We start from the raw sequence: 25,840 nt of genomic DNA, 5'->3' as shown, positions 1-25,840 counted from the left end.
CAGGATTCACAGCAGATCCGTTGCCGCGGACACAGTCCAGTCGGCTCACAGCCCGAGATCGCCCCCGAGGCGTGAGGGACGTGGAGACCGGCGTGACCAGTATGGGAACCATGAGCAGTATGATCACCGAGTCGATCGTGACGGTCGACGTCGAGTGCCCACGCCTTCCCAGAGGAGCGGGTCGTATGTGCCTCGCCAGCAGGATGACAGGCACCCTCATAGTGGTGGGCGAAGGATTCCAGTCGACCCCAGAGGGCCAGGCTTTGATGCGAGATCCATTCTCGTCCAAGGTTTGGTCGACAGGAACAGGGCTCACCGAGAAGGTCACGACAGAGATGCACCTACCAGCAGCAGAGTACATGTTTCGGGGCCAGAGTGCTTTAGTAGAGCCATCAGGGCCGCTGTGATTCCTCCCAACTTCAGGTTGGCGACTGGAGTCAGTAAGTTCACTGGCGAGTCCAAGCCCGATACTTGGCTTGAGGACTACCGAGTGGCCGTCCAGATTGGCGACGGTAATGATGAAGTGGCCATGAAGCACCTGCCTCTCATGTTGGAGGGCTCGGCCAAAGCGTGGCTGAACCAGTTAGCGCCTAGCAGCATTTACACTTGGGAAGATCTCTCCCGAGTGTTCGTCACCACATTTGAAGGCACATGCAAGCGACCGGCAGGGTTGACGGAACTGCGGTCTTGCGTGCAGAAGCCGAATGAAACTTTGAGGGATTACATCCAGAGGTGGATCACGTTACATCACTCGGTGGAGAATGTGCCTGACCACCAAGCAGTTTGTGCCTTCAAGGAAGGCGTCAAGTACAGAGAACTGAATTTGAAATTCGGTCGAACCGGAGATATGTCCCTGAATCGGATGATGGAGATTGCCACCAAGTACGCTAATGGTGAAGATGATGATCGACTCAGGAGTGGCAAGCTCAAGTCAGTCGCCGAAGAAACCGGAGGAAATTCCAATTGGAAATAGAAGCGAAAAACCGAGCCAGCGGCTCCCAGGGAAGCCTTGGCTTTAACCCAAGGAAAGTTTAAAGGGAAACCTAAAGGACCTTGGAACCCCAAAAAGGTTAAAGACCAGGACGGAAATGATGTGTTGGACTTACCATGTCTCGTCCACACAAAGAAAGATTAAGAGGGTAATTTCATTTACCCGAAACATACCACTCGACAGTGTCGACTCTTGATCCAGCAGTTCTAGGGCAAGCAGCCTAAAGGTAAGGAAAAGGAGTCGGACAAGGTCGAGGACAAAGAAGACAGTGACGACGGATACCCTCAGGTCAATTCCACTCTGATGATTTTTGCCGATGTTGAAAGCAAAAGTCGACTGAAAGTTATTAACCGAGAGGTGAATATGGTCGCTCCGGCGACACCTAGTTACCTGAAATGGTCTCAGACTGCCATAACATTCGACCAGTCCGACCACCCAACGCACATCGCCACCCCTGGGAGGCAAGCTTTGGTGGTCGACCCAGTTGTTGAAGGCACTCGACTGACGAAAGTCCTGATGGATGGTGGCAGTGGTTTGAACATATTGTATGCTGAGACGTTGAAAGGGATGGGCATTCCGATGTCCAGACTCAGTGCCAGCAACATGAGTTTCCATGGAGTCATTCCTGGGAAGAAGGCTGAATCACTCGGCCAGATTGCTCTTGATGTGGTTTTCGGTGATTCCAAAAATTACCGCAAAGAAAAGTTGACATTCGAAGTTGTAGACTTCCAGAGTGCCTACCACGCTATTTTGGGGAGGCCGGCTTATGCACGCTTCATGGCCCGACCATGTTACGTGTACCTCAAATTGAAGATGCCTGGCCCTAAAGGTGTGATCGCTATTACGGGCAATCGGAAGAAAGCGGAAGAATGTTTTCAGAAAGGTTCGAAGATCGCTGATGCTCAGATGGTAGTGGTGGAGTTGCAGGAATACCAGAAGACTGCAGACCCGAGTGATTTGTTGCGAGCCAAGAAGCCCGCTACAGAGTCAGCTTTTCAGTCGACTGGCGATATGAAGACAACTCACATCCACCCGACCGACCCCAGCGCTGCTCCAACTCATATCTCGACAACACTCGACTCCAAATAGGAAGAAGCGCTCATCCAGTTCCTCCGTGAGAACTGGGACATTTTCGCATGGAAGCCCTCTGACATGCCGGGTGTTCCCAGGGAGCTGGCTGAGCACCGCCTAAGAGTCGACTCAAAAGTAAAACCTGTCAAGGAACATCTCCGACGGTCCGCCATCCAGAAGAGAAAGGCCATTGGCGAAGAGGTGGCTTGGCTCTTAGCGGCAGAGTTCATCCGAGAAATCTACCACTCCGAGTGGCTCGCCAATGTTGTCATGGTCCCCAAGAAGGACAAGTCACTTCGCATGTGCATTGAATTTAAACATATCAATCGGGCCTGCCCGAAAGATCATTTTCCTCTCCCCCGCATCGACCAGATAGTCGACTCGACTGCGGGATGTGAGCAACTGTCTTTTTTAGATGCCTATTCCGGGTACCATCAGATCCGTCTGTATGGGCCTGACGAGATCAAAACAGCTTTCATCACTCCATTCAGGTGCTTTTGTTATGTTACCATGCCATTCGGCCTCAAGAATGCTGGAGCCACATTCATGAGGATGATTCAGAAGTGTTTGCTCACCCAAATCAGTCGGAATGTGGAGGCGTACATGGATGATATTGTGGTCAAGTCACGGAAGGGTTCCGACCTGCTGACTGACCTTGCTGAAACCTTTGCCAACCTCAGAAGGTTTGATATCAAGCTTAATCCATCAAAATGCACATTCGGGGTTCCTGGCGGAAAGTTACTCGGTTTTCTCGTTTCCGAACGGAGAATCGACGCCAATCCAGAAAAAATCGGTACTATACCCCGAATGAAAAGTCCTGTGCGAGTGCACGATGTTCAGAATCTTACTGGTTGCTTGGCCGTCCTAAGTCGATTCATATCTCATCTCGGTGAAAAGGCATTGCCTCTTTACCGATTGATGAAGAAGTCTGACAAGTTCGAGTGGACTCCTGAAGCTGACGCAGTGTTCGCAGAGCTCAAAGCTCTGCTCTCCACCCAGCCGGTGCTTGCTGCCCCAATCAGCAAGGAGCCTTTGCTGCTTTACATTGCAGCCACAGGACAAGTCGTCAGTACGGTACTTACGGTCGAGCGGGAAGAAGAAGGGAAAATCTTCAAAGTTCAGCGCCCAGTGTATTATATTTCCGAAGTCTTGACCCCATCGAAGCAAAGATATCCTCATTATCAAAAGCTCGTATATAGGATTTATATGACCACAAAGAAAGTTGCCCACTACTTCTCTGATCATTCCATTACAGTCGTCAGCGACGCTCCGTTGTCAGAGATCTTGCATAACAGGGACGCAACTGGTCGAGTGGCAAAATGGGCGATTGAACTCCTTCCTCTAGATATCAAGTTTGAGGCAAAGAAAGCTATCAAGTCCCAGGCAATCGCGGATTTTGTCGTCGAGTGGATTGAACAGCAACTGCCGACTCAGGTTCACTCGGAGCATTGGACCATGTTCTTCGACGGTTCCAAGATGCTAAATGGTTCCGGCACCGGAGTGGTGTTGGTCTCCCCCAGAGGAGATAAACTCAGATATGTTCTTCAAATCCACTTTGATTCCTCTAACAACGAGGCAGAATACGAAGCACTTTTATATGGGTTGCTAATGGCCATTTCACTCGGCGTCCGTCGTCTCATGGTCTATGGCGACTCAGATTTGGTGGTTAATCAAGTGATGAAGGAATGGGACGTCAGAAGTCCATCCATGACTGGTTATTGCAATGCAGTGAGAAAGCTTGAGAAGAAATTCGAGGGGTTAGAGCTTCATCACATACCCCGACTGAAAAATCAAGCAGCTGATGATCTGGCAAAAATAGGTTCCAAAAGAGAAGCCATTCCCAGCAATGTGTTTTTGGAACACATCCACACACCATCAGTCCAGGAGGATCCCTTCACTGAAGAGGCCCCGCAGCCAAAAAGCGCCACGGATCCGACTGAAGTTGAAGTTCCAGCTGTGGTCGACCTGATCATGGAAGTCTTGGTTATCACTCCCGTCTGGACAGAACCATACATCGCGTACATCCTAAGGAAAGAACTCCCAGAAGACGAAGAAGAGGCTCGATAGATCGTCTGTCGATCCAAGGCCTTTACAGTCATAAAGCGACAGTTATATAGAGAAAGCGCGACTGGGGTCGGCCAGAAGTGTATTACACCAGAAGAAGGTGAGATGATCCTTAACGATATCCACTCGGGGACCTGTGGTCATCATGCGTCCTCTCGGACCATTGTGGCTAAAGCATACTGAGCGGGGTTCTACTGGCCAAGAGCCAATGAGATGGCAAAAGAGATAGTCGACAAATGTGAAGGATGTCAGTATTACTCCAATATGCCGCACAAGCCCGCATCAGCCCTGAAAACCATTCCACTCGTCTGGCCCTTCGCTGTTTGGGGGCTGGACATGGTTGGACCACTGAGAACAGGCAGGAGCGGCTTCACTCATGTGCTGGTAGCAGTCGACAAGTTCACCAAATGGATTGAAGCCAAGCCTATCAAGAATCTTGATGTGTGCACCGCTATCAGTTTCATCAGAGAGTTGATATTCAGATATGGAGTTCCACACAGCATCATCACCGACAACGGGTCAAACTTCGATTCCGACAAATTCAGGGCCTTTTGCGCCTCTCAGGGCACTCGAGTCGACTATGCTTCGGTCGCTCACCCCCAGTCGAATGGGCAAGCAGAAAGGGCGAACGGCCTGATTCTCAAAGGACTGAAACCCCGATTGATGCGCGATCTCAAGCATGCAACAGGTGCATGGGTCGACGAGCTTCCATTAGTCCTTTGGGGATTAAGAACAACCCCGAATCGATCGACCAGAAGAACCCCATTCTTTTTGGTCTACGGAGCCGAGGTAGTCTTACCGAGTGACCTGCTTCACAGCGCTCCCCGAGTCGAGCTCTACTATGAAGATGAAGAAGAACAAGCCTGGCAGGACGTAGTCGACCTCCTAGAAGAAGAAAGAGAAATGGCCTTGATTCGATCGACCATCTATCAGCAAGACTTGCGTCGATTCCATGCCAGAAACGTGAAGAGCCGAGCCTTCCAAGGAGACTTAGTCCTCCGAGTGGATCAGCAGAAACCACACAAGATCGCTCCTACTTGGGAAGGCCCCTTCATAGTCACCAGAGTCCTCCACAATGGAGCATACCACCTCTATAATGTCGATCGCCAGATTGATGAGCCACGAGCCTGGAATGCGGAGCTACTCCGCCCCTTTTATACTTGAGTTATCATTCAGATAAGATGTAATAAGAAAAAACTCCTGTAGTTTATTTATCAAAGACAAGAGCATTATAATTTTCCCAGTGATTATTATTGTTTTTGTTTACGTAAGAAATCCCCCACTGGGTGGCTTAGCTGCGAATCCGCTTCACCTAAGTTTATAAAAACGATTTCCTACCGAGTGGCGAGCCAGCCTCCCACTCGTAGTCTTAGCTGCGAATCCGTTTCGCCTAAGTTTGAAAAAAAAATCCTACCGAGTGGAGAGCAGCCCTCCCACTGGGGGGCTTAGCTGCAGTCCAGTACTCGCCTAAGTTCTCTCGCTTGAGGACTTAGCTGCAGTCAGGCACTCGCCTAAGTTTGAAAAAATCCTACCGAGTGGAGAGCAGCCCTCCCACTCGGGGGCTTAGCTGCAGTCCAGTACTCGCCTAAGTTCTCTCGCTTGAGGACTTAGCTGCAGTCAGGCACTTGCCTAAGTTTGAAAAATCCTACCGAGTGGAGAGCATCCCTCCCACTCGGGGGCTTAGCTGCAGTCTAGTACTCGCCTAAGTTCTCTCGCTTGAGGACTTAGCTGCAGTCAGGCACGCGCCTAAGTTTGAAAAAATCCTACCGAGTGGAGAGCAGCCCTCCCACTCGGGGGCTTAGCTGCAGTCCAGTACTCGCCTAAGTTCTCTCGCTTGAGGACTTAGCTGCAGTCAGGCACTCGCCTAAGTTTGAAAAAATCCTACCGAGTGGAGAGCAGCCCTCCCACTCGGGGGCTTAGCTGCAGTCCAGTACTCGCCTAAGTTCTCTCTCTTGAGGACTTAGCTGCAGTCAGGCACTCGCCTAAGTTTGAAAAAATCCTACCGAGTGGAGAGCATCCCTCCCACTCGGGGGCTTAGCTGCAGTCTAGTACTCGCCTAAGTTCTCTCGCTTGAGGATTTAGCTGCAGTCAGGCACTCGCCTAAGTTTGAAAAAATCCTACCGAGTGGAGAGCAGCCCTCCCACTCGGGGGCTTAGCTGCAGTCCAGTACTCGCCTAAGTTCTCTCGCTTGAGGACTTAGCTGCAGTCAGGCACTCGCCTAAGTTTGAAAAAATCCTACCGAGTGGAGAGCAGCCCTCCCACTCGGGGGCTTAGCTGCAGTCCAGTACTCGCCTAAGTTCTCTCTCTTGAGGACTTAGCTGCAGTCAGGCACTCGCCTAATTTTGAAAAAATCCTACCGAGTGGAGAGCAGCCCTCCCACTCGGGGGCTTAGCTGCAGTCCAGTACTCGCCTAAGTTCTCTCGCTTGAGGACTTAGCTGCAGTCAGGCACTCGCCTAAGTTTGAAAAAATCCTACCGAGTGGAGAGGAGCCCTCCCACTCGGAGGCTTAGCTGCAGTCCAGTACTCGCCTAAGTTCTCTCGCTTGAGGACTTAGCTGCAGTCAGGCACTCGCCTAATTTTGAAAAAATCCTACCGAGTGGAGAGCAGCCCTCCCACTCGGGGGCTTAGCTGCAGTCCAGTACTCGCCTAAGTTCTCTCGCTTGAGGACTTAGCTGCAGTCAGGCACTCGCCTAAGTTTGAAAAAATCCTACCGAGTGGAGAGCAGCCCTCCCACTCGGGGGCTTAGCTGCAGTCCAGTACTCGCCTAAGTTCTCTCGCTTGAGGACTTAGCTGCAGTCAGGCACTCGCCTAAGTTTGAAAAAATCCTACCGAGTGGAGAGCAGCCCTCCCACTCGGGGGCTTAGCTGCATTCCAGTACTCGCCTAAGTTCTCTCGCTTGAGGACTTAGCTGCAGTCAGGCACTCGCCTAAGTTTGAAAAAATCCTACCGAGTGGAGAGCAGCCCTCCCACTCGGGGGCTTAGCTGCAGTCCAGTACTCGGCTAAGTTCTCTCTCTTGAGGACTTAGCTGCAGTCAGGCACTCGCCTAAGTTTGAAAAAATCCTACCGAGTGGAGAGCATCCCTCCCACTCGGGGGCTTAGCTGCAGTCCAGTACTCACCTAAGTTCTCTCTCTTGAGGACTCAGCTGCAGTCAGGCACTCGCCTAAGTTTGAAAAACAAAAAATCCTACCGAGTGGAGAGCAGCCCTCCCACTCGGAGGCTTAGCTGCAGTCCAGTACTCGCCTAAGTTCTCTCGCTTGAGGACTTAGCTGCAGTCAGGCACTCGCCTATGTTTGAAAAATCCTACCGAGTGGAGAGCAGTCCTCCCACTCGGGGGCTTAGCTGAAGTCCGGTACTTGCCTAAGTTTTCTTGGTTGAAGACTTAGCTGCGGTCAGGTACTCGCCTAAGTATGAAACACATCCCGCTCTGCAGTAACAAGCTGCAGATCGACGACCACCTCCTCCTTACAAATACAACGTGCACTCCATCCCGCTCTGCAGTAACGAGGTGCAGGTCGACTGCTACCACCCCCTTCGGAGCCGCGCCACAAGTACAAAAAAGTTGTCTCGAAAGAAGAACTATTTCCATTCGACGGGGGATTCATAAAGATATTCAACGATAAACTGAGTTCAGATAAATCCTAAAGGGTCCAGACCACAGGTCAAAGTGCTCAGGCATTCAGCCCGAAAGAGTTTAACGGTTACAAAAACCACTCGGCATTCCGAGGCAAAATTAAGGTGGGGCATAAAAGTTTGTTCACTCCACAGGAGGAGGGCTGGCAGGCTCGACGAACTCATCCAGGTCGACGCCATCGGCAATCTGAGTGGCGGCAGCAATGAAAGTCTCCATAAAAGTTTGGAAGTCGTGCTTCTGGGTGTTGGCGACCTTGATTGCGGCCAGCTTATCTTGTCGCACCTCCTTGCAGTGGACACGAACCAAAGACAGAGCCACATCAGCGCCACACCGAGCAGAAGACTTCTTCCACTCCTGCACTCGGTCAGGGATTCCGTTAAGTCGAGTCATCAGAGACTCAAGATCGTTTTGGAGTGTGGCCTCTGGCCAAAGTGTCGGGTCGATCCATGACATGGCGACCTTCAATCGAGCCAAGTAGTCCACGGCACCGTCGATGCGGGATTCCAGTCAGAACAGATTCATGGCAGTTTCATCTTTCACGGGAGAGTTGATTGGATCCAAACCTGGTTCGATCCGCCCAGTCTCCTCTTCAAAGTTCTGGAAAAACTCTGCATTCACGATCCAAGGATAAGTCAATTTTCGTACACTGAGTCGACACAAAAAAAATCAGTCAGAACAGAATGTGCACCTTCAAGCTTGATGAACAACTTCTTGGCAAGACTTCTTAGATAGCTCTCTAGATCATCCCTCCTGCGAGCAATGCTTTCCATTTTCTCGCCCTGGACGAGATCCGCCTTCTTCCAGCGCAAGCACTCCTTGTTGGAGTCATTCAGAGCAGACTTCAGCCTGGTATTCTCTTCTTCCAACTGGCCGACCGAAGCCAGCTTCTGTTCGGCCAGAGTGACTCTGTCGTCAGCTTCCTTTCGGGCAGCAGCCAGATCCCGGTCCTTCTTTGCCAGAGCTTCTCTCAGCTTTTCTGCAAAGAAATGGTGCTTGATTCAGAAAGAGCAGAAGGGTACTCAAGCCCAAGGCAAACCATTCGACAAACTCATCTTACCATTGGCACCATCCTTAGCCTTTTGCAGCTCTGTCTTGGCCAGCTCCAAGTCAAGGTTCAGTTGGATCTTCTGTTTCTCCAAATCAGCAAAGCGAGCTCCAAGATCACAAGATTTCTGCAATCAAAGAGGAGAAGTTATTTTACAGCGAAAAACAACAAAGGCAATAAATACTAAGACTACGGTCGACTGCCCGCAGTCCACCATAGTCTCGGGGACTACACCCAGTGGGTGCACTTTGTGTGCCCCCACCGGTTCTGATCCCACTCGACCGGCCCGCTGAAGTCGAGCCCAGGAAAAAAAGGCAGAAAGAGGGAAAGTAGAACTCAGACTACAGTCGACTGCCAGCAGTCCACCGTAGTCTCGGGGACTACACCTAGTGGGTGCACTTTGCGTGCCCCATCGGTTCTGATCCCACTCAACCAGACCGAGTGGAAGAGACAAACTACCAGTTTGGTTTATACATTCGAAAAAATACAACAACTACAGTCGACTGCCAGCAGTCCACCGTAGTCTCGGGGACTACACCCAGTGGGTGCACTCAACGTGCCCCCACCGGTTCAAAAATTTCAATCGACGCACCCAGTGGGTGTACAGATGCAAAGATTTTCGGAAAAGAGTCTTCAGATAACATATCTAACAAAACAAGCAGTGACCAATTAACCTGAACATTGCTTTGGAGGGCCGAGCTAGCGTCGTAGGCAGCCTGACTGGCGTCCCGAACCATCCTCATCTTCTCCATCATGATGCCCGCCTGACGTATGGCTTCCTTGGCAGCATTCGCTTCGTCCTCCCGGACATGATGGGTCGCAAAAACTGAAGGTGGGTCAACGGGAGCCTGAGCAGTCAACGAAGAGGGCAAGGCACTCGACAGTGGCACAACAAAGGTAACAGAACCCCGATTGGCGTCGCCAGTGTCCTGAACGACTGGTTCCGTCCTTGGCGTCGACTGTGGCGCCTCGCTTGTAGGAGCCTGCCTATTTTTCCTTGTCAAAGGCCTCTCGGGCTCTTCATCATCATCAAGGAGGTCAATAACGTTGGGAGCTATGCAAAGTTCAATCGTCAAAATCACATCACCCAATGGTACACGTTGCAGTTGAATCGACCAAAATAAAGACAGTATGGCAGGAGTCATACCCAGTTTTGACGTGACCGCATCCTCCATCACCTCATCATCATCCCTGTAGGCTGAGGTCCTAGAAGTGGCAGCGCTGGTAGTTCCAAAGTTCGTCCTATTAAAACAAGAAAAAAAAACGGCGCTGAGCGTCGAGTGTATACAGAGGAAGACACTTACGCAGAAGCGACGGGGATGTCAATCTTAATCTTCGGCAACGCCTTCCGGATTTTTGGCTCTGCAACTTTGGGGTGCTTGGGCGCTTTCTCGGTCGGGGTTGGTGAAGAGATCCGAGGACGCTTCGAAGATTGATCAGCTTGAGCAGTCGCCTTTTCACGGACGCTCAGTCATTCTTGGGCAAGTTTGGATCGCCTCTCCCTGCGAGGAGGCGACTCGACTTCTTCTTCGTTGCTTGAGTCTTCACTTTCTCCATCCTCTTCACCATCAGAAGTCCACTCGCCACTGTCGCTGCCGCTCGCCTCGCCTTCCAAGTCTTGCCCTTGCTCTCCATTGGGCATCGAGTACATTTCAATGAGGGCCTAAAAAAATAACAATCAAAAGACATTCAGTCGACCGCAAACGGGACATCACATGGAGAGTCGGAAAGTTACTTACAGAAACATACCTGCTCTGGTTGACGCGAGTTGTCGAATGGAGTCACCCTCCTGAATCCCCGAGGGTTGTCTTTGTTGCCAGTGATTCCTCTCAACCAGCTCTCCAAGGTATCCTCACTGACCTCCTCCGGGTGGATCCGAGTGGTATCTTCGAGCCCAGAATACATCCACATCGGATGATCGCGCGCCTGAAGGGGTTGGATGCGTCGACCGAGAAATACCTCCAGCAGATCCATCCCGGTCACTCCGTTGCGGACGAGCTGGACGACCCGTTCGACCAGCTCCTTGACCTGCGCCTTCTCTTCTGGAACTATCTTCAGGGCAGTAGGCTTCTCCACTCGAGCCAAGGAGAAAGGAGGAAGCCCAGTCGACTGGCCAGGGGTCGGTTGATCCTTGCAGTAAAACCAAGTCGACTGCCAGCCCCGGACCGAGTCAGGAAGGATCATCGCTGGGAAAGTACTTTTGCTCCTCATCTGGATCCCCAGACCACCGCACATCTGGATCACCCGAGTCCTCTCGTCACTCGACTTGGTCTTTTTGACCGACTGGGAACGGCAAGTGAAGATATGTTTGAAGAGCCCCCAGTGCGGTCGACAACCCAAGAAGTTTTCGCACATAGACACGAAAGCGGCCAGATAGACTATGGTATTCGGAGTAAAATGGTGGAGCTGAGCCCCAAAGAAGTTCAAAAAACCCCGGAAGAAAGGGTGGGGAGGCAGCGAGAACCCACGATCTATGTGAGTTGCTAAGAGGACGCACTCACCCTCTCTGGGCTGCAGCTCAGTTTCGTCTCCCGGGAGCCAAGCCGACTTGTGGGGGATAAATCCCCCTTCCACCAGGTCGTCGAGGTCGTCCTACGTGATTGCCGAGCGGATCCAGTCGCCCTGGATCCAGCCCGCCGGCAGGCCGGACCTCGACGAGGATCCGCCCCGGTTGGTCCGCTTGCCGTTCGCCTTCGTGGTTGCCTTCTTCGCGCATTCCAGCGCCGCCGTCTTGTCCTTCCCCATGGTGGCAGTTCGAGCTCGAGCGGAGATCCGGCGACGAGACGGAAGCAAGGGTGGCGGAGAAATCGGGAGAAAACAGAGAGAGAATGGTGGCGTGCGGAACAGAGCCCCGGCCCAACGCCTTATATGAGGCTGCTTCCGAGTGGCTGACTGGTAGGCCCGGACGGCCCTGCCAAATCCCGTGGCGATCGCGCACGCGATATGTGGCGAAAAAGGTGGCGCGGGGATCGAGGCGGCTCCGTGCTATCCCATCCGTTTACTGCGGCCTCTCCCGTCCCGCGCGCTTCCCGAAATTTGGATCCCACGAAATCCGCGGGCAGCAGAACAACTCATCGGACCGAAGATCTGCTCCGCACCGTCACTCAGAACTCTTCAAGTATAAGAACTCACTCGACAAAACCTAAGAATGGATCAAGGCGACTGGAAAGAAAGTTGTTGTCATCACTCTGGTCCATTGATCCGAAACAAGGTATGCTCACGACATGAAAAATGAGTCGGAGATGTGCTCAAACCCTTTCCCACTCAAACCTCGATCCATTCGGGGGCTAATGATGAAGCTATGTACCTAGGGTAGGGTCATGGACCTGTCCAAACTGACCTACCCAAGGACACCTCCAGAAGAAATCACATTTCAATCGACTTGGCGGTGTTTCACTCGACGGACTCGAAGACACTCGACCAAGAAGCAACCACTCGACCAAGATCCAACCACCCGACGGCCAGGAGACCTAAAGTCACTCCACACGCTAACGGTCGGTCATTAAGTAGCTTTTATGGTCATCATAGCACTTTATTAGGGGCGTTACCAGTAACGCCCGACCTTAATGTACTTAAAACCCTGCATAACTGAGGGCCGGAGGGGTCTGGCGGACTCTATATAAGCCACCCCCTCCTCAGTGTAAAGGGTTCGCACCCCTGTAATTCATACTCTCATAATCCAGTCGACCGCCTTCGGGCTCCGAGACGTAGGGCTATTACTTCCTCCGAGAAGGGCCTGAACTCGTAAACCTTGCGTTCTTACAACTTCTCCATAGCTAAGATCTTGCCTCTCCATACTTACCCCCCTACACTACTGTCAGACTTGGAACCACGACACGCAGTGCTAGGAGGCCAAGGTGAGAGCGGCCCGGATGGGCACGACATTACCGGCAAAGGCGAGTCCGCGATATGACCCATGAGGGTCTGATAAGGACCTCACCAGATCTGAGAGGTAGGGGAAAAATCGGACCGGGGGGAGAGATCATGTGCCATGGGGAATCAAGCCAGAAAATAAGACGGTTGGAGGAAGAAGAAAAAAAGATCTATTTGTTCGTTTCCGATCCAATGGCTCAAAGCTATTATTTTTTGATCACCGAAACTGAAAAGAAAACCAGTTACCTCACAAAAGGATTGATTATTTCATTTTGAAGGCGAGTCGGCCTACAACATCAACACTAGAAGGCTCCGACTTAAAAGCATCTTCAATAGCTGCCCTACAATAAAGCATTGAAAAGTAGTTGGAGAGAAATTTAGGGCACAAGAAGTGACTTTTGAGACATTAGAAATTTTTTATCTCCAACAGCTGCCCTGAAATTGATGCCCTAATATACATCATGTCACTCTTTTTATGGTATCCTATTATAGGGCAGTTGTTGGAGGAACGTTTTTGGCACAAAGTGATGTAAAACAATCATTTTCTTGTGGTTCTGCGTGGCTCCCCGTGATGTAAACTTTTAGGACAGCTGCACGTGATGTAAATACATCATTTGGGGTTGTTTCTGAGGGCTGCCCAAAAACGGGACCACACCCGTTGGAGACCATGACAAGTTTTGAGCACTGTTGGAGCAAGTTTTGGTGCAAAGTGACGTAAAAAGTCAGGAACCATGGCTACTGTTGGAGATGCTCTAAAGATCTGAACCCAAACTATTTTTGATAGTCGTTTAATTCACATAAGTGCGGGAAGAAGCTACATGATGATGGCCTTCTAGAGTCATTTCATTTTCAACCACTTGAGATGTGCGAAGCTTGAAGATGAAGAAGGCACTTTTCCCTGCGATCTAGATATTGGAACTTATAGGTTATGTATGTGGTCCACTGAGCATGACAAATCAAAGAGGTTTTCAATTTTTCATATTTTTTATAGGCGAACTTAATAGATATGAATATGGCAACCTTTTTTTAGAAAAAGAGGGGACTGCCCTCAGTCTCTGCATCAAATGATGCACACAAACTTTTAATAATCACCGCAAAATTCATGCCATCCAACAGTTCAAAATAGTTCAACAGATTAATTGCCACAAATGGATGCCCAAATGGCAAAAATAAAAAGTACAAATATGAGCCTTATGCATCACAAATCGTACTAGTGGGTCCACAACCAAATGGGTGAATAAATCTCAAGAGACCATATTTCATCGGTTGCAACCAAAGACTGTGGGCGCCCGCTTGTCCCCCTTACGAAGTAAGGACCAAATATGAATCCAGTTGACAAGCCTAAAAAATGACTCACTAGAAATTTGGAACTTTCCTAAAGTTAAGAATATAACCATTACGAGAGTTTCAAATAGCCCAAAGTAAAGCACAAACTCCTATACAAATTTGAGACTTCAATTTTGGGTGAGCCCTTACTAACCAGTTTTCAAACATATTCGTATATAGATTTAATTGTGAAGACACCTGAAGGTGTGAATTTTCAATAGAATGTGTCTGGTTCATTTGTTAGATTAACCATCATTAACCTTGTAACAAGTGAAGGAATTATGCCCTAGAGGCAATAATAAAGTTGTTATTTATATTTCCTTATATCATGATAAATGTTTATTATTCATGCTAGAATTGTATTAACCGAAAACTTGATACATGTGCGAATACATAGACAGAACAGAGTGTCCCTAGTATGCCTCTACTTGACTAGCTCGTTAATCAAAGATGGTTAAGTTTCCTGACCATGGGCATGTGTTGTCATTTGATGAACGGGGTCACATCATTAGGAGAATGATGTGATGGACAAGACACATCCGTTAGCTTAGCATAATGATCGTTAAGTTTTATCACTATCGCTTTCTTCATGACTTATACATATTCCTTTGACTATGAGATTATGCAACTCCCGAATACCGGAGGAACACCTTGTGTGCTATCAAACGTCACAACGTAACTGGGTGATTATAAAGATGCTCTACAGGTGTCTCCGAAGGGGTTTGTTGGGTTGGCATAGATCGAGATTAGGATTTGTCACTCCGAGTATCGGAGAGGTATCTCTGGGCCCTCTAGGTAATGCACATCATGATAAGCCTTGCAAGCAATGTGACTAATGAGTTAGTTGTGAGATGATGCATTACGAAACGAGTAAAGATACTTGCCGGTAACGAGATTGAACTAGGTATGAAGATACCGACGATTGAATCTCGGGCAAGTAACATACCAATGACAAAGGGAATAACGTATGTTGTCATTACGGTTTGACAGATAAAGATCTTCATGGAATATGTAGGAACCAACATGAGCATCCAGGTTCTGCTATTGGTTATTGATCAGAGATGTGTCTCGGTCATGTCTATGTAGTTCTCGAACCGGTAGGGTCCGCACGCTTAACATTCGATTATGATTTGTATTATGAGTTGTGTGTTTTGGTATCCGAAGATTGTTTGGAGTCCTGATTGAGATCACGGACATGACGAGGAGTCTCGAAATGGTCGAGAGGTAAAGATTGATATATTGAACGATGGTATTCGGACACCGGAATGGTTCCAGATTGTTTCTGGTATTTTTTTGGAGTACCGGGAGGTTACGGAACCCCCGAGGAAATAATGGGCCTACATGGGCCATAGGGGAGAGAGAGGGGAGCCTGCAAGGGGTGGCGCGCCCCCCTCCCATGGGCTGTCTGAATTGGACAAGGGGAAGGGGGCGCGACCCCCTTTCCTTGCCCCTCTCCCCCTCCGAAAGAAGGAAGGGTGGGGACGACTTGGACTAGGAGTCCTAGTCGGTTCCCCCCCATGGTGCGCCCCCTGTGGCCGGCCTCCTCCCTCTCCTCCTTTATATACGGGGGCAGGGGGCACCCCAAAGTACAACAATTGTTTCTTAGCCGTGTGCGGTGACCCCCTCCACAGTTTACTCCTCCGGTCATATTGTCATAGTGCTTAGGCAAAGCCCTGCGCGGATCACATCACCATCACCGTCACCACGTTGTCGTGCTGAAGAAACTCTCCCTCGACACTTTGCTGGATCAAGAGTTTGAGGAACGTTATTGAGCTGAACGTGTGTTGAACTCGGAGGTGCCGTGCGTTCGGTACTTGATCGGTTGGATCGCGAAGAAGTTCGACTACACCAACCGCATTATGTTAACGCTTCCGCTTTCGGTCTACGAGGGTACATGGACACACTCTCCCCCTCTCGTTGCTATGCATCTCCTAGATAGATCTTGCGTGATCGTAGGAAATTTTTGAAATTGCATGCTACGTTCCCCAACAACAAGACATACCAACTGAGTCCATTTCTCGCCAATTATAGGCCGCCGAGAAGAAATATTCAGCGGTTACGACCCTAGGTAAAATGTAGATTTCAAGTAGTGTTCTCGAGGCAACAGACATGTCTTCCTGTTGGGCAATATGATAATGCCATGGGCACCGCATAACTGGTGGCATATCCCGGCCATGGGTGTTCTCAAAACCTATAAGCCATTGCCTACCATAAAGGTTCGTAGACGAAAAACCAACTTTTAACCCCCATGAAACATTTCCAGAAAATGAGAATCATTTGGCTTTGCCTAAACTTCAGAGAGGGTTTTAGAATCCAGGTATTCATTTCGGAGCAATTATTTCCATACACCGTCCTAGGTGAGTAACTTGTAAAGCCATTTGTGCAACAAAAACTCTTAATCTCAAGATCTTCCACTCCGAGACCCCCTTGGTCATTCAGACAACATATGACATCCCATATGTCTGAAAAGTTTTAAGAAATATGTAATAAAGTATATAATCAACATGTTGAAATCAAGTTGCTACGACCTACACATGGATCCATCAATCCATGTATTTGAGTTAGGAGTTTAGTGATATGTAAAAGTTACAGAATAGTTTCACAGCTCATGCTTCTGAGAACGCCTCAAAGAAATGGTCTGTTTGGTTGACCCAATTGAACCTTATTGCAGATGGTTTTATTGATGACTTGTCATGTAATTGAACCTTATTGCAGATGGTTTTATCGATGACTTATCATTTTGGGTCATGCTCTAAATAAAGCAAAATACTGGCTTCCACACTATGGAGGGTATCATCTAAATCTCAAAATAGGACACGATACGAGACATGGAACGAGAAAAGTCACTATTTCCATTTCATAAAATTCGAGGTTGTGAAGCTTATGTTAAGTGACTTCTTATGTTGGACGAGCTCACGCTCAATTCTTAAAAGAAAATTGTGTGATATCCAAAAGAAATATTAGAGTATTATTGTTCCACAATGGTGAGTAGCTTAAACAAGATGACAAGTGTTTGTGACCCAAACAATGTTTTCTCGCGAAATATTTTATTACCCGGAAGACTAAGGGGGATCGCAACAGCTTGAAGATGTTTAAGAAACACCACTCAAGGATGTCCATCGAGCCCCTTTTTCAAAAATGAAAAACGAAAATCATATTTTAATGTTTCAAAAAATTGTTTCTTTCCATGGAAACTTATGTGTTTTTTGCACAAATGTGTAAAAAATCGTTTGAAAATATTGTGATGTATGCTGTACAAAAAAGACAAAATTATGGCCCAAGAAAAAGAAAAGTCGGTCCATTTTGAAAATACACATTTGCCTTGTTTTGGTACGCCACGTGTGAAAGTATAATGTTATGAAACTTTTCTCGGATGTGTTAAACTTGTATTTCTGTCTTTACAAATTTTGCCAGTTTCTTTTGCGCTATGAAAACATGTTTTTTTTTTAAAAAAACAAGCTCACTGGAGCCTGGCCACCATTGGTCATTTGCGTGGATTCCTGTTTCTATATAGAATAAGAATCAATCAATCACATTAAAAAAATATTAGCCTAGATTCAATGAAAAATTTCTATGCTATGCTTTCAATTGCATGTCTTTTCCTATAAAAATTGAGATACTTATCATTTCATCATCAGATAGCCCGGTCAGCAGCCACCGTTCCAGACCGGGGACGTCATCGCTATTGGCCGTGCGTGGCCGCTGCAGCTGTGCCTAGATATGGCTAACAAACCGAGATAAGGTGCGCGTCATCATTTTCATATGTGTAACTTCCACACGTAATCTCATCATATTTCCTTTTCTGCTATCGAACTCTCCTATATAAACCACCACCCCAGGCGGAACTTCTCCATCTCAAATAGCTGCGCCACACCAACAGCAGAATCTTAACCAGTTACCCGGCCACTTATCAAGCACAGATGGCAAAGCTAGCGATGCCGCTCACTGCGACATTCCTGGCCTTCGGGCTGGCAGTGCTCCTCCTGTCCGCCGCTGGTCCGGCGGTCGCGCAGAACTGCAACTGCCCGGCGGGCATGTGCTGCAGCCAGTGGGGTTACTGCGGCACGGGCCCGGACTACTGCGGCGCCGGGTGCCAGTCGGGCCCGTGCACGGTGGCGAGCAGTGGCGCCGCAGCTGCGGAGGCGTCTGGCGGCAAGCCCGTGGGGAGCGAGCGCACCCCATAGGTGACGTGGGTGCACCCGCCTCAACTCCCAGGCCTGAAATGTGATGGTCCTCCGATCTTAATAGAATAAAGCTAAGTAAGTGAATTGCTGGGAGCTAAGTATAGCAAAGCTGCCGTGTAATGGATACGGCTAATACGTACCGAGTGAGTACCTCCTAGATGGCCAGAGCAGTGTTGTCGAGGAGGAAATAAGCCTCGGACAACGATGGTTGTTCAATATATTTGAATCAAATGTTTTACCGCTTTGCATCCATGGTAAATTGCATTTGGTGTGTATCAACTATCTAAAAAATGAATTTGAAACAAATTGAGAGAGAGAGAGAGATAAGATGCGCGTCATCATTTGCGTATGTGTTACGTCCAAGCGTAATCTCATTATCATGTACTCGTGTGATGCAGCCCTGCCCATAATATTTCCTTTTCTGCTATCGAACTCGCTTATCTATACAATTACTAAGCTCCCACAAAATAGAGCCCTCTGGTTCATCGTGAACTTTGGTCAAATGGTGGACCCATCAAAACAGGTTTTCTAGCCAATGATTACTGTGTGGCGACGTATTTAGTAGAAGCAAAAGTAAAACTGATTTTTCTTGACTCAATTGTTTGCTTTTTGTTTGGTCGACCGCATCCTCCAACGGTGCCCGACACATTTTTTCCGCGTCCACTTAAAAAAAGCAATTTTGAAAACATGCATTCAAATTAAACATAAGTAAACATTAAATGACCGGTCAACCGCGGGTAAAAGTTTACTTAAACATTTATAAAACATAAAAAACTAAACAAACGCGCCTCCCAACCACCTAGCACGCTGCCCTAGGCTTCGCCATCGTTTTCCATCATCGACGGTGAGGTCGACGAAGGCTGGCAGCGGCGCAGCCCATGGGAATGCGGTCTCCCACACCACACGTGCCGACTCCTACAGCATTTGCCCCACCGACAGCATTGTTGTGCGGCGCGCGCTCCTCCTTCTCCTTCTCCCGGTGCTCTTCCTCCACCTCCCGTGCCAAGCAGGCACGGCGCTCCTCCTCCTCGCGCTCGTCTTGCATCCGATGCTCGCCGTCGACGCGCTCCTCGGACATGTGGAGTTGTCCCCAGTGCTCTAGGTAGGCCTCCTCTTGTTTCGGCGTGGCACCAGCGCGATGGACGGCATGCTCACCCACTCGCGGAGGATGCCAGTCCACGTGTACATGTCCAACTCCGGCTCCGTGGGCGTGAGCGTGAGCACCCGTGTGTGCTCAGGCTCGGCCTTGGGCTCGGGCCGCAGTGGGGCGTAGGCGTGGTCACCCGCCGCCGACAGCGCGTGTCCTCCTTGCGCCGGCTCTCCTCCAAGGTGCGCTGGAGCGCCACCTCTAATGTGGCCTGGTGGGCCGCCCCCTCCTCCTCCGAAGCCACCTCCGTGGGCGGTGGCACGAACCCAAGGTTAAGTTTCATGGCGCCACGGCGGGCCACGTCGTGCTCTGTGGCGAACCAGACCTTCCAGTTGGGGGAGTCTTGAGCATACACAGGGTCACGCCGATGCTCTGGCGTTAGGAGGGCGCGACCTTGCGCACCTTCTCCGCGTGCGCCTGCGCCGACCGCGCCACCTCCGACATCGGGATGCGGTGAGGGTCAAGGTGCTAGCCATGCAAGAAGTCGACATCTGGCCACGACAACGGGTGGCGGCAATGCCAATACCAACGCGCTTCGTGCACCTAGATGTATAGCTGGTCCTATGGCTGGTGACCACTAGCCGCATGGGGATTCATCGCGTAGGTTGACGGGGGCGGCTGCGGTGGCCGTGGCGGAGGGGGAGGCGGCGTGCGGGACGAGATGGCGCCGGCATCGAGTTTGCCCTTGCTCTTGCTGAAGATAACCATGGCTAGCACTTGCGTTGTCGGCGGTGAGAGGAGAGAGTGTGGACAAATGTGGATGGGAAGGAAATGTGGATGACCCCCCACACACACACACTTGCATTAAGGACGAGTACGTTGCACACTTCTAGACGCTGCCATGCGGGCTGAGGTTAGGTGGATGCAATGACTACGACCGCGTGGAGTAGTTGTGTTGTCGACGTGCGAGCCCGAGGTGGACATTGAGTGGACACACGGTGCGTCCGTCTCGTGTTAGCGTGGACGCAAATTTGGGCCGCAAATGCATCCAGACGGGTAGCGAGCGGGCAACTTTTGGGTTTGGTTCATCGCGTAGAGCCAGTATTTTCACCTGTTTGGATGCAAACAGACACACACGAACAATTTAGGTCGGCATGTTTGGAGTTCCTCTAATCTATGTCAATAGCTGCTTGTTGCAAGGGACTAATTGACGTCAAGAGCTCTTTGCTGCTTGCTCATCTGTTGATGTCTACTTCAAATTGATGGCTTGATTCATGTGTTGATGTCTACTTCAAATTGATGGCTTGATTCCGTTGGAGCAAATGGGTTTGACCCAATTTTTAAATGGTTTTTGTTGGTTTCAGTCAGAGAGTTTGGTTTGTATAAATTTGGATTGTGTTGGTAAGTTTTATTAGTTTGCATGGTCTAGGGCTTAAACCTTTCCTAGACGGCTTGCCTGTTTGTTGATGAGCAGTTGTGACGCCCCCGATTTGACCGTATACTAATCATACATGCAAACGTGTACGATCAAGATCAGGGACTCACGGGAAGATATCACAACACAACTCTATAAATAAAAGTAAGTCATACAAGCATCATATTACAAGCCAGGGGCCTCGAGGGCTCGAATACAAGAGCTCGATCATAGACGAGTCAGCGGAAGCAACAATATCTGAGTATAGACATAAGTTAAACAAGTCTACCTTAAGAAGGCTAGCACAAACTAGGATACAGATCAAAAGAGGCGCAAGCCTCCTGCCTGGGATCCTCCTAAACTACTTCTGGTCGTCGCCAGCGAGATGCACGTAGTAGTAGGCACCTCCAGTGTAGTAGGAGTCGTCGTCGACGGTGGTGTCTGGCTCTTGGACTCCATCGTCTGGTCGCAGCAATCGGGTATAGAAAGGGGGAAAAGAGGGAGCAAAGCAACCGTGAGTACTCATCCAAAGTACTCACAAGCAAGGAGCTACACTACATATGTATGCATTGGTATCAAATGGAATAAGGGTATCATATGTGGACTGAACTGCAGAATGCCGGAATAAGAGGGGGATAGCTAGTCCTATCGAAGACTACGCTTCTGGCCACCTCCATCTTGCAGCATGTAGAAGAGAGAAGAAGGTAAGTTCACCAAGTAACATCGCATAGCATAATCCTACCCGGTGATCCTTCCCTCGTCGCCCTGTTAGAGAGCGATCACCGGTTGTATCTGGCACTTGGAAGGGTGTGTTTTATTAGGTATCCGGTTCTAGTTGTCATAAGGTCAAGGTACAACTCCAAGTCGTCCTGTTACCGAAGATCACGGCTATTCGAATAGATTAACTTCCCTGCAGGGGTGCACCACATTTCCCAACACGCTCAATCCTCTTTGTCCGGACACACTTTTCTGGGTCATGCCCGGCCTTGGAAGATCAACACGTCGCAGCCCTACCTAGGCACAACAGAGAGGTCAACACGCCGATCTAAATCCTATGGCGCAGGGGTCTGGGCCCATCGCTCGTTGCACACCTGCACGTTGCGTACGCGGCCGGTGAGAAGACCTAGCAACCTCCATTACAAAGGAAGTTGTGTTATGCGGTCCAACCTGGCGCGCGCCGCTCAGTCGCTGACGTCACGAAGGCTTTGGCTGATACCACGACGTCGAGTGCCCATAACTATTCCCGCGTAGTTGGTTAGTGCGTATAGGCCACTAGCCAGACTCAGATCAAATACCAAGATTTCGTTAAGCGTGTTATTTTGAAGTAACCGCGGACGCCGACCAGGGCCAGGCCCACCTCTCTCCTAGGTGGTCTCAACCTGCCCTGTCGCTCCGCCACAAAGTAAAAGTTGGGGGCCGTCGGGAACCCAGGCCCACCACTACCGGGGTGGAACCACCTGCCCCTTCAACCCCCAACATCGGAATCACTTGCGGGTACTCAACAAGCCGACCCGACTTTAGTCACAACATTTATATGTATAAAGTATATAATATATACCCGTGATCACCTCCCGAGTGCTCACGGCCCGGTAGTATAGCAAGGCAGACAGACAAGAATGTAGGGCCACTGATGATAACTAGCATCCTATACTAAGCATTTAGGATTGCAGGTAAGGTATCAACAGTTGTAGCAACAATGAAAGGCTATGCATCAAAATAGGATTAACGGAAAGCAGTAACATGCTACACTACTCTAATGCAAGCAATATAGAGGAGAGTAGGCGATATCTGGTGATCAAGGGGGGGGGCTTGCCTGGTTGCTCTGGCAAGAGAGAGGGGGCGTCAACACCGTAGTCGTACTGAGTAGCAGCGGCGTCGGTCTCGTAGTCTACCGGAGAGAGGAGGGGGAAGAAACAATGAATATAATGCAAACAGAAGCATAACGATGCATGGCAAGACAAGTAGCGGTGCTAGGGGTGCCCTAACGTGGTATGAGGTGGTACCGGTGAAGGGGGGAAATATCCGGGAAAATATCCCCGGTGTTTCGCGTTTTCGGACAGATGAACCAGAGGGGAAAATTTGCATGTTCGCTAGGCTAGGGATGCCTGGCGGACGAACGGGCTGTGTATCCGGATTCGTCTCGTCGCTCTGAGCAACTTTCATGTACAAAGTTTTTCCATCCGAGCTACGGTTTATTTTATATTAATTTTAAAAGATTTAAATTAATTTTAGAATTTATTTAATTAATTTAAACCAACATTATCTAAAATAGTGTTTGCTGACGTCAGCATGACGTCAGCAGTCAACAGGGGTGTTGACTGGGTCGCTAACGTGTGGGTCCATTGGTCATTGACTTAGTAAACTAAACAAGATTAGTTAATTTAATTAAAGTGATTAGGTAAATTAATTAGGCTTAATTAGATTAATTAACAGGATTAATTAAGTTAATTAATTAATTATTATTATATATATATATTTAATCTTTTTTAACGTTTTGGGGCACTGGGCCCATTTGTCATAGGCATAGGGGGGCCTAATGGGCGTGGGCGCTAGCGGATCGGGCGACGGGCGCTGGGATAGAACCCGCCCGGTGCGGGGAGGTCGCTGGGCGACGAGGAAACAGGGGGGCCGCATATGCGGGCCTGCAGCAGTGGACGGCGCCGGCGAAGGGCGCGCCAACGATTGGCAGTGGCGGGGCGAGGGGAGCAGGGGCGTGGCAGGCGTGTGCGCGCGTCGGCGAGCCGAGGCGCGGCCAAGCCTGGATGTGTGTAGCGGCGGCGAGCAGTGCAGCAGCAGGGGGGCAGAGAACGCGGCGCCTGGCGACAGCAACAGGCGTGTGCGTGATGCGGGACGTCGGGTGGCCGCGGTGAGCATGACCGGTGCAGGTACGTGCGGGGAAGGGCGAGGCGCGGCACAGGGCGCACGCGGGCAGCGCAGCCGCCGCGAGGAAGTGGTGGCACAACGGGACAACGTGCGGGGAAGAGGAGTCCGAGGTGGTCAGTGGCGCGGCGGGCGCAACGCTGGTTGGCGGGGCCGCACGGCTGGAGCGGCAAGGCGAGGCAAGCCGCGGCGGGGAGCAGGGCCGGCCTGACCAGAGCAGGGGCGTGGAGAGGTCCACGGGCGTGGACGGCGTCATGGCGTGCGAGGGAGAGAGAAGGAGGGGGGCCTCACAGGGGGATCGCAGGGCACGGGTTGCGGGGGTCATGGCGGGGAGGTCGAGGACGGGGCGGCGAGGTCCAGCGACAGGGGGGTGGTGCCGGTGAGGTGGCGACGTAGGGCGGCGAGGCGCCGGGGCGATGGCGTCGGGGTCGCCGTGTTCGATCCCCCCTTCCTGATCCAGATCGGGATCCAGAGGTGGGGGGAATCGTGGGGGTGGTTGGGCTAGGGTTTCCCCAGGGGTGGGGGTTAAGTGGCGTCAGCTGGGCCGGCCTGGTTGGCCCCAAGGCCATCTGGGCCGTGGCCCGGCGAGGGAGGGGCGGGGTGTTCTCTTTTTATTCTTTTGTTGTTATTCTTTTATTTTATTTTTGTTTTTTGTTTTTTCTCATTTTAAATATATAGGCCTTATATAAAAACATGGTTTCTACATGTCAAATAGTTAGGGAATATTTTCAACACATCGAGCATTTTAGTTTTGACTTTTGAAAACTTTAATTGTTTTAACTTTAATTCAAATTTTGAATTTGAATCCGTTTCGAACTAACGCGAGATTATCAGTAGTAACCGAGGTGATGAGGCATCATTAACGCGGATTACTGTAGCCTAATTATCCGGGCATCACAAATCTCCTCCACTACAAGAAATCTCGTCCCGAGATTTAGGAGCGGGAGTAAGGGGGAATGGATTTGGTTACGAAATTTTGACGAGTGTCCTCGGTCTTGGTTGCTCTTCTCGAAGAGGTCGATCCCTTACGTTGATATCTTCATTTCTCTGCGTCAGGTCATCATGATGATGTCGGCATCCTTTCTTCGGGAACTCCATCATACTTACGAAAGAATAAAGGGGTGGGTATTCCAGGAGAAGGGACCTCCACAAGGTTGACTATCTGGTCGATAACATCGGGGAAGGTGGCAGAAAGTATCTCTTGAATAGAAACTTAAGAAAATATCGAGAGTAAAGTAAGAAGGTACCATGAGAAGTTTCAAGCAGGTAGGCAATCGCTTGATGCCTAATGAAAAGGTGAACGGGTTTCAGGGCAACGTGAATAAGTATTACCAGAATAGATCACTTGGAACGTGGCTCGTGAATTGCATGCAAAGCCATGCGCGAGGAATAACTTTGGGAACATGGGGTGTACAGGAGAGTCAGGTTTCGATCCTATGGAACTGTGGGTTATGGGCCCACCATGTGGGTTAAAAGTAGGAAGGGTGGTGACATCTTGCGTGATTATGTAAGCAAGGCATGTCAGAGGATTGCCTGTCATTTATGTCGACAACAACATCGGTACCAAGGGCGAGGGACGAAGAGAACCATTTTCCTGCTCGTCAAAACAAGGCGGACCAATATGCAAAGTTCTCGTCCATCGGTGGTTACCGGAATGTCAACAACAATAGTAACAGGGTCTTACTGACAGAGTTGTACGCTGAGGTGCTTATAAAAGCAGTGACGTATTACTGCTTAGATCATATAAACCTCAAGAAGGTTAAATAGAACAATGGAAAGGAAAATGTGATTATTAGATTAAACAGAACAATGGAAAGGAAAAATGTGTTTAAACACATATTTCAGGGGTATATCCTTCCCAAGAACAAGCAGAGTATGATATCCAAGACCGGATAGAAGGTAGAAAACCACTTAGGTAAGGGGAGATGAATTTCATGACATTACCCATACAGTGGTGTTTGGGTAATTGAGCAGGAAACATTAGCATTGGGCTTCAAATGTTCTCGTTGAAAATCGGAGTACCATAGACATGCTTCGAGATAGCATTGACATTGTCTTCAAGCAAATGTCAGACTTTGGATATGTGTAGCGACCAGACCTCAAACAGTCTAATCTCTGTGCTCCGGTGTCATCCCTGGATCAGTAATGCTGACACCACACAGTACTCGGAGGATTTATAGCAGAGTAGCAATCACACACTTATTACATCGAGTGTCTCAAAAGAGAACTTATTACAATAAATATGGCTTAAGGCCATCTAATAACGATAACA

The 25,840-nt window shown here is 49.6% G+C and overlaps 1 pseudogene; it reads left to right on the top strand.

Annotated features, from left to right (window-relative positions):
- The first annotated feature begins 17,845 nt into the window (after positions 1-17,845).
- LOC125533686 (chitinase 4 pseudogene) lies at positions 17,846-18,439 on the top strand (annotated as a pseudogene).
- Positions 18,440-25,840: the final 7,401 nt, after the last annotated feature.

This window comes from Triticum urartu, chromosome 2A, assembly GCF_056163025.1.
Source record: "Triticum urartu cultivar PI428250 chromosome 2A, HENAU_Tu73, whole genome shotgun sequence".
Taxonomy (NCBI): domain Eukaryota; kingdom Viridiplantae; phylum Streptophyta; class Magnoliopsida; order Poales; family Poaceae; genus Triticum; species Triticum urartu.
Note: the sequence above shows the minus strand (reverse complement) of the source record. Positions and strands in the feature narration are given on the sequence as shown.